Source organism: Podarcis tiliguerta (genome assembly GCF_965153285.1).
Source record: "Podarcis tiliguerta genome assembly, chromosome: 17".
Classification (NCBI taxonomy): domain Eukaryota; kingdom Metazoa; phylum Chordata; class Lepidosauria; order Squamata; family Lacertidae; genus Podarcis; species Podarcis tiliguerta.
In genome coordinates, this window is record NC_139550.1 from 31,848,543 (window position 1) to 31,860,954 (window position 12,412).

Consider the following 12,412-nt stretch of genomic DNA (forward strand, 5'->3'; position numbering starts at 1 on the left):
CTGTCACAGAGATACATAACTTTTCAACTTTACAGAAATTGAAGCTATACATCAATTTAATGGCTCAGCTTTCCAGGAAAAGTCCATATGGGAGCACCACAGAATCATGCGTTGGAGGCCATGCCGGTCAATGTGAGGAATCCAGATCAAAGGAGAACAACAGGATCCCTCGACAACTTTCCACTCGTGGTCAGTTCACAGACTTGGCAGCAGCAAACCCAGATTTGCTACAGAATGCAGAGTCCACAGGGAGCCGTAGCCAACCCTGGTGCTCTGATTAGAGCACCTGCATGGAACACATGCAAGCAAACACATGTTTGTCACACTCACACTTCAGATAATAACAGAAAACAAAACAAAACAAAACATACTCAAGAAGCAAGAAGCCAGCTCTTACTGAAGTGGCAAATCTATGTCTGGGCTGTACCACTTCAAACCGCAGGTGGGAAATCACATGATGCGATGCTCATTTGTGACAATTTTTAGCCTGCTTTTTGGTCAAAAACTGGCAGCCAATGCATCTCATAGGGAGGGAAGGGTTTCTCAACTATATGCAGAATAATTTTTGGGTGGTGGTGGGGAATAAATTATGTGATACTCCACCTGCAGACCAAAAGAGAAGTGGCCCCACATGACTAGAACTGGGTTGGCAAGGCTACATGCCAGCAAGGGATGAATTAGTTGGTCTCTCATTCTTCAACAGCAATGAATCAGCAGCACTGCGTGGCTTAGGTAAACCTTTAGGGCGGAATAGGGGGGCCAGTTCCACCTGCACAAAATGCTTTTCTGCAGCCATCTCATAGTGTAGATCTAACAGATGCCGATTGTCGTGTGAATGGCTTGACACGGATGCCTTTTTAGCCATTTATCTGCTCTGGTCTGATTCATATTGTTTTGTTGTGATAATGCTTATTTGGTATGTGCATTAATTATTTTCTTTTGTCCATTGGATAGTTTTTAGCTGCCTTGGGCATATTTTATGGAAGGGGGGGGGGTTATAAAATAAATAAATAAATAAATAAATAAATAAATAAATAAATAAAAATAAAATAAAATAAAATAAAATAAAATAAAATAAAATAATGGGTAAGTGGGCAGAGCTTCCTCTTTTTTTTAATTAAACACACTTGTGTCAGCCTAAGATTTGCAGATGAATTAAATAATTCATAAGGCAATAATCCATGGGTCTGTCCACACCCCAATGGTGCAGAAAAGTCAGCTATGAGCATCCACTGTGATCAGTAAGGCAAATCCATTGTGTCTTGCACCTTCCCTTAAAAATTTGTACTGGCTGTAGTGTGCAATGATGGATATCACAGGGAGAGACATGCCCTCTGCCCCTCTCCACCCTCCTCAATTAGCCCTTGAAAGCCTCAGGATCCAAGCTAGGAGAATAAAGCTTCAGGCAGCAAAATGTTGGACTGTCCAGTCTCTCAAAAAGCCATCAAGCAGGCAAGGGCTGGGAGATCTCATTCGCACCAGTATGCATTCTCAGTAACTTCCAAAGACCCTAGGAAGACACAGGGGGCCACAGGGTGCTCTGAATTCTCCTCTTGCCAGGTGGATGGCAGCCTTAGCTCCAGCCCCACACAACCTCTAAGCATCGACCACTCCATTACCGGGAGCCATCAATCACCACCAAATGGGATGTAGCAGACCCACGCCAGGGCTCAGCTCCAAGCTGGTCTATGAAATGCACAGCTTCCTATTCAAGGCACCACTGATATCTCTTCCCCACTCACCAAAGAATGGGCTGCGAACAATCCTTCTCTCCCTCACCTCACAATGAGATGATCCAGTGAATAATAACTACTCAAGGACCTGCTGCCAGAAAGAGGGCAGGCGGGCCAATTCTGCCTCCCTGAGCTATAGACTGCCACAATGAGGGCCAGTCCTTCCCCCACCACCACTCCGGGGCCTTATCAGCCACCCAGCAATTTGCTTTTGCTCTGGACTTCCAGTGTCTCACGTGTGAGTGGCAATTTGTGGCAAGAGTCAGAGCATTTGTTAATTGTGTGAGTAGATAGGGAGACCTGGGTCTTGAATCCCTTTAACTGTCATGAATTTGCTCTTTGGCTTTGGGCAAAAGCTAATCTCTCTCATACTCTGCCTGCCCTTCCTGCCATCCTAATGGTAACCTAATTCCCAGGAAGCGAGAAATAATAATAATAATTTATTACTTATACCCTGCCCATCTGGCTGCCCCCCACCCCCAGCCACTCTGGGCAGCTTCCAACAGGATATTAAAAACACAGTAAAATATCAAACATTAAAAACTTCCCTAAAGAGGGAAGGATGGTACCACACTTAGCACACTTGTAAAGTAGAGCAGTCAACTTTGGAACTTCCTTCCTGACAAACTGGAACGTGTCCAGAGGAGGGCAACCAAAATGGTCAAAGGCCTGGAAACGATGCCTTATGAGGAATGGCTAAGGGAGCTGGGCATGTTTAGCCTGGAGAAGAGGAGGTTAAGGGGTGATATGATAGCCATGTTCAAATATATAAAAGGATGTCACATAGAGGAGGGAGAAAGGTTGTTTTCTGCTGCTCCAGAGAAGCGGACACGGAGCAATGGATCCAAACTACAAGAAAGAAGATTCCACCTAAACATTAGGAAGAACTTCCTGACAGTAAGAGCTGTTTGACAGTGGAATTTGCTGCCAAGGAGTGTGGTAGAGTCTCCTTCTTTGGAGGTTTTTAAGCGGAGGCTTGACAACCATATGTCAAGAGTGCTCTGATGGTGTTTCCTGCTTGGCAGGGGGTTGGACTCGATGGCCCTTGTGGTCTCTTCCAACTCTATGATTCTATGATTCCTAGAGAGAATAGAGTAGCTCCTTCCTTGCTGTTCTTCTGTCTTCTTGTCTGCTTTATTCTTTTGAGAACTCATTGTTTCTAAGGAAAGGGTGCATTTAAAAATATGCTGTGCCTTTTTTTATATACTAAGTTTCTTTATTAGGTTTTATAGATTTCTTTTCTATCGTTTTAATATCATTATGGTTTAATTACTTATTAACTATTGTCTTTTATGTGTTTTCAACTTTCTGTGTTTTGTTCTAATGTTGTGAGTTGTCTTGACTCCTGGTTCTGGGGGGGGGGGAAATGGGATATAGATATAATAATAATGACTTTTGTCTCACCTATAACAACCGTAGGGGAGCTCCGTGGTATCCATTGGCATAAGGGGCCTGCTACCTGCACCAAGTCACCAGTGATAATTTCTGTCTCAGGCAGGGTTTTAAATACAGGCAAGCCTCAATTTGCATGGGGGTTGTGTTCCGAGTCATTGCTTGTGATCGTTGCTGCAATGCATGCGGTCATGGTCACATGTCAAGTGGACGTGCATAAATTGGTCATTGCCTGTATATACAAGTGGGACCTGCCACACAATGTTGCAGTGCTGCCATACAGGCTTCTAGACACATCATTCTAATCCCTCTCCTAACTGGTTTTTTATTCACTTTCCCTGTGACAATCTGTTGCTACTCAGCATGCTTAATCCTCATTGGGCTGTTCTTGAGTTTTCCCCACCCCCCACCCCAGGGTTTTGTTTTAATTGTACCTCTGTAAACATTGGGGGTTCCCTTCCGATCCGTCCCGTTTCTGCATGGATGGATGGTTACAAAAACTATGGCACAGCCTGAACATCAGTGAAAGAGGGAACACCATGCAGACAAACACACACAAACACACACACACAAAGTTCTATGTACAGTATTTGGCTTGCTATTGTATTCTAAGCTTAGGTAAAGGTAAAGGGACCCCTGACCATTAGGTCCAGTCATGACCGACTCTGGGGTTGCGGCGCTCATCTCGCTTTACTGGCCGAGGGAGCCGGCGTACAGCTTCCGGGTCATGTGGCCAGCATGACTAAGCTGCTTCTGGCGAACCAGAGCAGCGCACGGAAACGCCGTTTACCTTCCTGCTGGAGTTGTACCTATTTATCTACTTGCACTTTGACGTGCTTTCAAACTGCTAGGTTGGCAGGAGCAGGGACCGAGCAACGGGAGCTCACCCCGTCACAGGGATTCGAACCACCGACTTTCTGATCGGCAAGCCCTAGGCTCTGTGGTTTAACCCACAGCGCCACCCGCGTCCCTAAAATTCTAACATTACTATTAATGAAATATAAGCAAATGAAGCTTTCATAAGAACAGAGGTGTCTGATCAAAGCAGAGTGCCTTAGAGCAGCTCGGGTCATTTGCCACTCCTCTGTCCAGCACTGCACTCTGGATTCTGAGAAGTGGAATCTGGCCTTACTGCACTGTGGTCATAGCAGATGCTGAATAATAGCACAGAGGCAAGAGCAATTCAAATGTTGCCACCTGACTCCCTCCAGAAAATTGCAAGAGATCCTGAGATGCACCTCTCAGGTTGCAATTTTCCTGCACTGGAGCCCCAAACAGTATTTATTAATTTGAATACTTCAGCACTGCAATTTTACGAAAAACATCAAAGTAGTTTACAACCATGGAATATGACTAAAAGCCACACCAAAATTAAAACAGATAACCAGTTAACTATTCCAGAAAATGCTTGTCTGCGTAAGCCTTGCAGCACAGAAGAATTTACAGAAAACCTTTAAAGGTTATTATAGACGATGTGTGCTGGATCTCTACTGGAAGAGCGGTCCACACTTAAGGCTGGTGATGTCAAATAGGGGAGGACCAGCAGACGATCCTACAAAAGATCTCAGTGATCAAACTGGGAAATAAGGATTCAGCTGGTCCCTAGCCTACCCAGGACTTAAGTTGTCCGTGGCTTTGTCAGTTAACACAACCTTGAACCTGGCTTGGTAGAAAATGGGTAGCCACTGCAGATGTTCTGCCCAGGAAAAAGGTGAGCTACAAGCCCAGGGCTGCACAGTTGGAGGCTGACTAACCCAAACACTGCAATTGCTCGTGCATGGTTAACACACGTCACTGTCACTCAGGTGCTTTCAGCACTTAACTCCAAGAGACAGTTCCCTGAACAAGAGCATCCACCAGCTTGGGCTCCTATGGACAGCGTTCCTCCCTGCTCCCTGCTCCCACCACCCACAGGTGCAAATGTCACATGCAAAAGGCTGAGATCACCTCAGGTTGCATCAGCCTGATGATGATGTTGATGATAATAATACTACTTATTATTATTATTATTATTATTATTATTTATACCCCGCCCATCTGGCTGGGTTTCCACAGACACTCTGGGTGGCTCCCAACAGAATATAAAAAATGTGATAAAACATCAAACGTTACAAACTTCCCTAAACAGGGCTGCCTTCAGATGTCTTCTAAAAGTAAGATCATTGTTTATTTCCTTGACATTTGATGGGAGGGCGTTCCACAGGGAGGGTGCCACTACCGAGAAGGCCCTCTGCCTGGTTCCCTGCAACCTCACAGTGAGGGAACTGCCAGAAGGCCCTCAGAGCTGGACCTCAGTGTCTGGGCAGAACGATGGGGGTGGAGACGCTCCTTCACAATCAAAGCAGTTTCTTTCTTTTTCTTTTCTTTTTCTTAAGTAGGCACTCTTGGGCTTCAAAAGCTTCTTGCCTTCCACAAGAAGAGAGAAAAAGGAAGAAGATGAGCACACCCAGGCATCCCAACGCCTCGTTTATTCTTATTATCCTTCCAAACAGGAAGCTAAAGCCTATTTCTCAGTGGGATGGCAAAGCCACTTCAGGTTGGGGCTGACATGATTGAAAGCTCCACCATAACCAAAATTAAAAAATTAAAAATGCCCCATACCTAGGAAATGAGACATCAGAGAAAAGGATTGTAGACTAACCTTCTTCATGAAAGAACAATTTGTGTGTGCAAGAATTTTTATTTTTGGTACGATGAAGTTTTCAGTCATGCCTACAGTGGTGCTCTGTTGTGTCAATCCTAACTAGTGCTAAGGAGACTTGTTTGAAAAGAAGTCGCCCAGCCCCAATCTGAGAATTTAAGTACTTGTGCTTTGCCTTCTGTTCTTTACCTCCCTGTGTCTTAACACCTGTTAAGGGTGTAAAAGCCCTAGAGCCCAAGCTGGTACCCTCCTGAAATTGCCGGGTGACATCTCCCATTGTGTGTGACCATTTGTGGCCATGCTGGTCAGGGTTGAGAGCAGCGGCGTGGCTAGCCACTCGGGTGCCCGGTGCGGCACGTGTGTCCTGCAGTTGGGGGCAGGGTGAGCTGCCCATGGGGGCGGCACAACGCAAGGCAAGGCAGCGTGTGCTGCGTGGAGCCCCTCCGCAGCCTCCCCCTCAGCTGTAGGGCGGCTGAAGCGGTGGGCAGACACAAGCCCCATGCTGCTCAAAAAAGCAGTGCAGAGCTTGCAGGCAGTCTGCCTGACACCTCCCCCTCAGGAGAGACGTGTGGCTTAGCCACGCTGCAGGCCCCACAGTGTGGCGCCCAGTGCCCCCCACCTTACCTAGCTGCCAGTGGCGTAGAAAGCAGGGTGTGGTGGGTGCAGGAGTTATTTTTTCAAAAAAAAGTGTCGTGAGCCCAATTTTTATTTTTTTAAAAAACCACACACATATTTTTGCCATTTTGTCACCCCCCTCAGTGATGACACCCAGGGTGGCCTGTGCCCCCCTTCCTATGCCACTGGCTGAAAGGAGTTGGAGATCAACCACATCTGGAGGGAAGCAGGTTAGGGAGGACTTGCCTACAGTAAGGAGCCAGTGTGGTGTAGTGGTTAAGAGCAGTAGGCTTGTAATCTGGTGAACTGGGTTCGATTCCCTGCTCCTCCACATGCAGCTGCTGAGAGACCTTGGGCTAGTCACACTTCTTGGAAGTCTCTCAGCCCTACTCCCCTCACAGAGTGTTCGTTGTGGGGGAGGAAGGGAAAGGAGAGTCTCTCAGCCCCACTCACCTCACAGAGTGTTTGTTGTGGGGGAGGAAGGGAAAGGAGAGTCTCTCAGCCCCACTCACCTCACAGAGTGCTTGTTGTGGGGGAGGAAGGGAAAGGAGAATGTTAGCCGCTTTGAGACTCCTTCGAGTAGTGATAAAGCGGGATGTTAAACCCAAACTCTCCTTCTTTGCTCCTACCCCCTCTTGTGTCCCAGCTCTCCCTTCCCCCCAAGTGCAGGCGAAAGGTTAGAGAGGCCTTGCAGCTCTGTTGCACTTGGTCTTGTGTTCACAAGACACGGGTTAGATTCATGACAGGTTTTCTGCCCCCTGAGTTCTCCCTAACTTCTGCATTGCATCCCAGATCACTGGTAAACCAAGGAGCTGAGCAGCCTCAATTCAGCAGGATGGGGCACCTGATCACTCCTTATCCCACAAAGCAAGCTGGGCTTCAACAGGAGCATAATCTATGGAGGTGGCGGTGGCAGCAGCAGCACCCAGGGACAACCATTCTAACAGACCCATCATCCTGGCAGAGAAGTGACAACTGGAATTGATGAGGAAGTGACCTGCCGTGACAGGAGAGCCAGCATAGAAGCCCCACTCTCCAGATCACCAACTTCTGGAGCAGCTGAGAACACTAGATCCAAACCAAGACCTGCCATGTCCATTAAACCAACAACATATTGAGACTAAGGATGGACAAATCTTTGTTTCTTAGTTGTCAATCTTCAGTTCAGTTCACCTCCTTTCTGTTTGCATTTATTCAAGTCAGCACAAAATGTCATGTTCTTTTGGGCGCATTTCTCCTCATATATGCGTTTTTGTACACAAGTATGTCTAATAAAAGGTACCATGTATCTGCAAGCATCACAGATTCTCGACTGGGCAAAAATCCTTTGCAAAAGATCTGTGGGTTGAGAAATAGGGGTGTTTCCAGAAAAAGCTGCTCTCCTCGTTCCTGGCTACAATAGGTGTGCAACACACACAGAGAGACACACACTCCCCTCTGTCTGGGACTCCCCCCCCCGAAACACCAAATCAGCCAGCCAAAGAAAAAGAGAGAGAAGGGGGGGGGGTGTTGCTTCTGATGTTTTCCCTTGCACAGACCTTCCTAACCAAAGTCCCTGGTTGTCACAGCTGCCTGGCTCCCCTAAACAGGGCAGCTGTCCCAGAGCCCCTGGGACCCTCGCACCCAGTGATGCCAGGCAGTGCTTCTGAAGCCAGCACTCCCAAATGCCAAGGTGGGTGCCTGCTGCCTCCCCCCAGCCCACTCAGCCTCTCCTAGGCTACGCAGCCACCCTTCCTCTCCACTGCCACCCTGGCTTGCAAACAGAAGGGTCAGTAAGGAGCAGCCTCCCCCATATAACATGGGGTGCATCTGGAGTCTGAGAACCCCTTTCCAAATCCCCCCTTCCACATCCTCTTTCCCTTTGGGGTGAAATAAAGGCAAGACCATCTGTGCAAGCCGCCCCCCCCCCTTCCCCACCCGATCTCACTTCTCTGCCAAACCTCTGATGCCAAGGTCTGCTTCATTGTCCCTGGACCTGCCAGCTCCAAGCTGTACTCCCAGACATTGCCGGAGCCATATCTCCGCCCCGCTCCCTGAGCACAGCTTCACTGCAGCAGGAGGGGCCTGGGGCCTTTTATTTATTTAATCTTTTTTCGGTTTGGTGGATGAATCGAAAGCTCACGTGAAAGCAAATCTGGCAAGGGCTGGAGTCGGTGTAGTCAGACGCACACACGTCTTTGCCAACTCTCCTCAATCCTGAGCCATAACACCCCCGCCTGCCCACCCATACGCACACCCCTTCCTGCGCTGTTCCAGTCCTTGACCCTTTCCCCCCCGTCTCCACCACTCACAGCACAAAGTGAGCCTCATGAAAAGGGAAGCCATTTTAGCAAAGGCTGGCCACATGTTAGAAACCGGAGAGGGCCGGAGCCAAACTGGGGGCCCTGCCACAGCAGCATTGCTGGCAAGCAGCAGAGGGTGGGGAGAGAGAGAGACAGCTCATTCTGCTCCGGTGCTGGGCTCCTCTCGACATTCCCCACAGCGCAGAACATGGCCGCTGTTCCCCACACCACACGGCAGAAGAAAGGAGAAGCCAGCCGCCATGATCCCACTTACGGGGAAATTTAAAACCATGCCGAGGCAGCCTGCCCAGGCTGAGGAGCGGAATGGCTGCGCCTGTCGTGCCATGGAAGATTTTGTGACAGAGAAATGCTGTTTCCTGTCCTTGTGCCTTTTTGGGTGCAACCGGGCAGGGGGTAGGGGGCTTAGGGGCCAGGCAGACGGGATGAGGACAGGGCTCAGAACAGCGTTCAACCGGTTTCAGTTCTTTGTAATCTGCACCGGGGTGATTGTGTCCCAACTGTTCTGGCTCTCCCCCTTGGCCTCAGCAGTCAAAACGTTTCCACGACTAGAGGCTTTCAGAGCTTTATTGATAAAATCAGTGCAGTGTCCCAACATGAGGTCTACACGTTATAAGCAGGTGAAGCATGGCAGAGGACTAAAACACATGGCTAGGCTTAGCTAAGACGTTGAGCAAAATCTTGACATGCTCCCTTGTGCTTTGCTTTTGAAGAGTGAGTTGGGTGCGGGTTGTTCACACCTCTGGAGCCTCTGGAGTGGGCAAGTAAACGAGAGCTCCTCCCTAGAGGCTGGACATGCGTGGTCTGCTGGCATCATCACTGTGGCCTCCATGTCCTTCGAGATGGAAGAAGAGGCAACAGAGTTGGATGAAGAAGAAGAAGAAGAAGAAGGAGAAGAAGAAGAAGAAGAAGAGGAGGAGGAGTTTGGATTTGATATCCCGCCTTTCACTCCCTTTAAGGAGTCTCAAAGCGGCTAACATTCTCCTTTCCCCTCCTCCCCCACAACAAACTGTGAGGTGAGTGGGGTGAGAGACTTCAAAGAAGTGTGACTGGCCCAAGGTCACCCAGGAGCTGCATGTGGAGGAGCGGAGACGCGAACCCGGTTCACCAGATTACGAGACTACCGCTCTTAACCACTACACCACACTGGATCACAGTCAGGTGACAGGGGACTGCCCCGGAGCCACCTTCACAGTTGGTGACATAGTGCTGGAGTGTCTGGCATTGCAGAAGCAGGGTGCACCTCTGACAGCCACTAGGCCCTCTGCCCTGAATCCAGATCTCCACATCTGCTGGAACCTGGGTCAGATGCATCTTGGGGTCCCATGTTCTCGCCCACAACCTGCTAGGACCTTTCCCTGGGTTGGCCTCTGCTAGTTCTCTGAGCAACTCCCGTTTCTCTTTGTTTCCCACCACAATGTCTCCGTGGGACTTGTGACACTTGTGGCTCTGATGACATTTTCAGGGCCAACCGTGACGCATCCTGTTTGCCGAGGGTCCCTTCAGTGCAGATTGAGAATGACACCTGGGAGTCCTCTCCAGAGCATTGCAAAGGAATCCTGGGGAGCAGTGGCGTAGCGTGGGTTGTCAGCACCCGGGGCAAGGCAAGTAATTTGCGGATTCGCACAGCCAGAACTGCAGTGAGAGAGAGAAAGTGAGCCAGGTAGGGGCAGAGAGCTGCGAGTGCGAGCGCACCCCCCCCCCAGATGCTGCGCCCGGTGCGGCCGGCCCCCCCTGCACCCCCCACGCTACGCCACTGCTGGGGAGCACCCCTGAGATATCTTGGCAGCCTGCCCCTCCTTGCGCGCACTAGTATGCCTGAATTGGAAATGTGATTGCCAATATCTGGGAAATCCAGGATCTTCTCTCAGATTTGAATTCACTGATGTTTGATGAAAAATTCTGAAGATTCTTTGGGGAGGTGAGGAAGGAGGGCAAACTTGACACATTGTGTTTCATCCCCACTCTCACATTATTATTATTTTCTAAAAGAGGGGATAAAATGTTTCCCTTTGCCAACAATGAACGATAATTGTTGCAAGAGTCTAACTTTTTAGCTTGCTTTTTTTTAGCTATATTGTTTCTATTATTGTTGTTCACCATAGATAGGTGTCCTGTTGTACAGTGGTACCTTGGGTTAAGAACTTAATTTGTTCTGGAGGTCTGTTCTTAACCTGAAACTGTTATTAACCTGAAGCACCACTTTAGCTAATGGGGCCTCCTGCTGCTGCCGTGCCACTGGAGCATAATTTCTGTTCTCATCCTGAAGCAAAGTTCTTAACCTGAGGTAATATTTCTGGGTTAGCGGAGTCTGTAACCTGTATGTGTATGTAACCCGTGGTACCACTGTACTCTAAAGGGTCAGGTCCATAGCTTGTTGTGTGGAGCATCTCTTGGGACCATCACTGTCGAGTGATGCAAGTGGCTTTTTTGGTACACCTGAGGCTGATATCCCAGCTATGACCCTACCTGGATGTGGATAACCTGGCTTCACTTATCCACAAATTCCCATCTGGATTACTGCAATGCATCAAATTTGGGTCTGCTTTTGAAGACGGTCTGGAAACTTCAGTCAGTATAAAAACATGGCAGTATGAGACCTGGCTATATAAACATTTATCACTGGTTCTTTCTTGTCTTCACTGGTTTCTGATTAATCTCTGAGCCCAATTCAACGTGCTGAAATTGACCATGCAGCCTGGGACTTCAGAAACTAAAGGGACTTTGCCCTAAGATCAAGTGCCACCTCATTCTGAAGCATGGAGAGTGAGGGCCTTCTCCTCAGTGGCCCCAGCCCAGCTACAGAATGCTCATGCTAGAAAGGTTCAACTCAGACTTTGAAGGCTTTTCAGCAACAGGCACAGACTTTTCAGGGTGTTTTAACGTTCTTTTGCCATTTTCTCATTCTTAATTAGCATGACGTAAGACTGATATTAATATTTTGTCTCTGTTTTATCATGGCGGTGTTGCTCTTACATTTTTATCTCTTATGAAATGATGCCAGCTCTCTACATGAACAGGTGACTCTGACTGCAATAGTCATTAGACTTTTCAGTCTGTGCTGTTTTGGACTTTTATTGCAATCTGCATTTTTTTTGTCTTTTAGACTTAAAAAATTTTTATTGTGCATTTCACAAACAACTAGCTTGTGGCACAATTAACAAATAGAAATAGACATTATTTCTATTATTCTTTCCCGTGCTTGTTCAAGCACGGATCTGACATCCTTTGCTGTGACTAGTACTAGCAATAATAATATTCAGTATTTTTATCTTGCCAAGAGATGCAACAGGTCTTAATACAAAACAACCACCCCCAAAAAATACAAATGAAACATCCCATAATTTCTTAAAGCCCCCCAAATACAAAGTAAAATTTTCATATACAGGAAATTCCAAAATTCAGTTACAAGATTCATCCAAACGCATCCACTTACCTGCCACCAGTTTTCAGAGGGGTATCCAAATTTGCAGCATCCCTCTCTGGGGAATGATAAATACGTCCTCTGCTTGTCCCCACATCTTCCAACCAGGTTTAACCCAATAATCAAAGTAAACATTCATGCAGTCAATCCGCTGAAGAACTGGTAAAGGTATGCAAATTTCATGTCCCTTTCCTTCATTTCTTTTCTGGCAGCAAAATGCTTGCAATAAGATTTATATCTTATAATTATTAGAATGAAACCAAAACCTCTGAAGCCCCTGGCAAAGCTCTTAACTGCCCCATGTTCA

The 12,412-nt window shown here is 47.7% G+C and overlaps 1 protein-coding gene across 8 annotated transcripts in view; it reads right to left on the reverse strand.

The window, feature by feature from the left end:
- NFIX (nuclear factor I X) overlaps positions 1-12,412 on the reverse strand; it is a 251,611-nt gene that overhangs the window by 207,599 nt on the left and 31,600 nt on the right. Inside the window, exon 1 of one of the 8 annotated variants that reach the window (XM_083420211.1) lies at positions 8,322-8,579. The exons of the other annotated variants lie outside the window; for them this stretch is intronic. The gene's annotated coding sequence lies outside the window, so the exon portion shown is untranslated. Of the gene's footprint in view, positions 1-8,321; positions 8,580-12,412 lie in introns of those variants that run through there. 8 annotated transcript variants of the gene reach the window in all.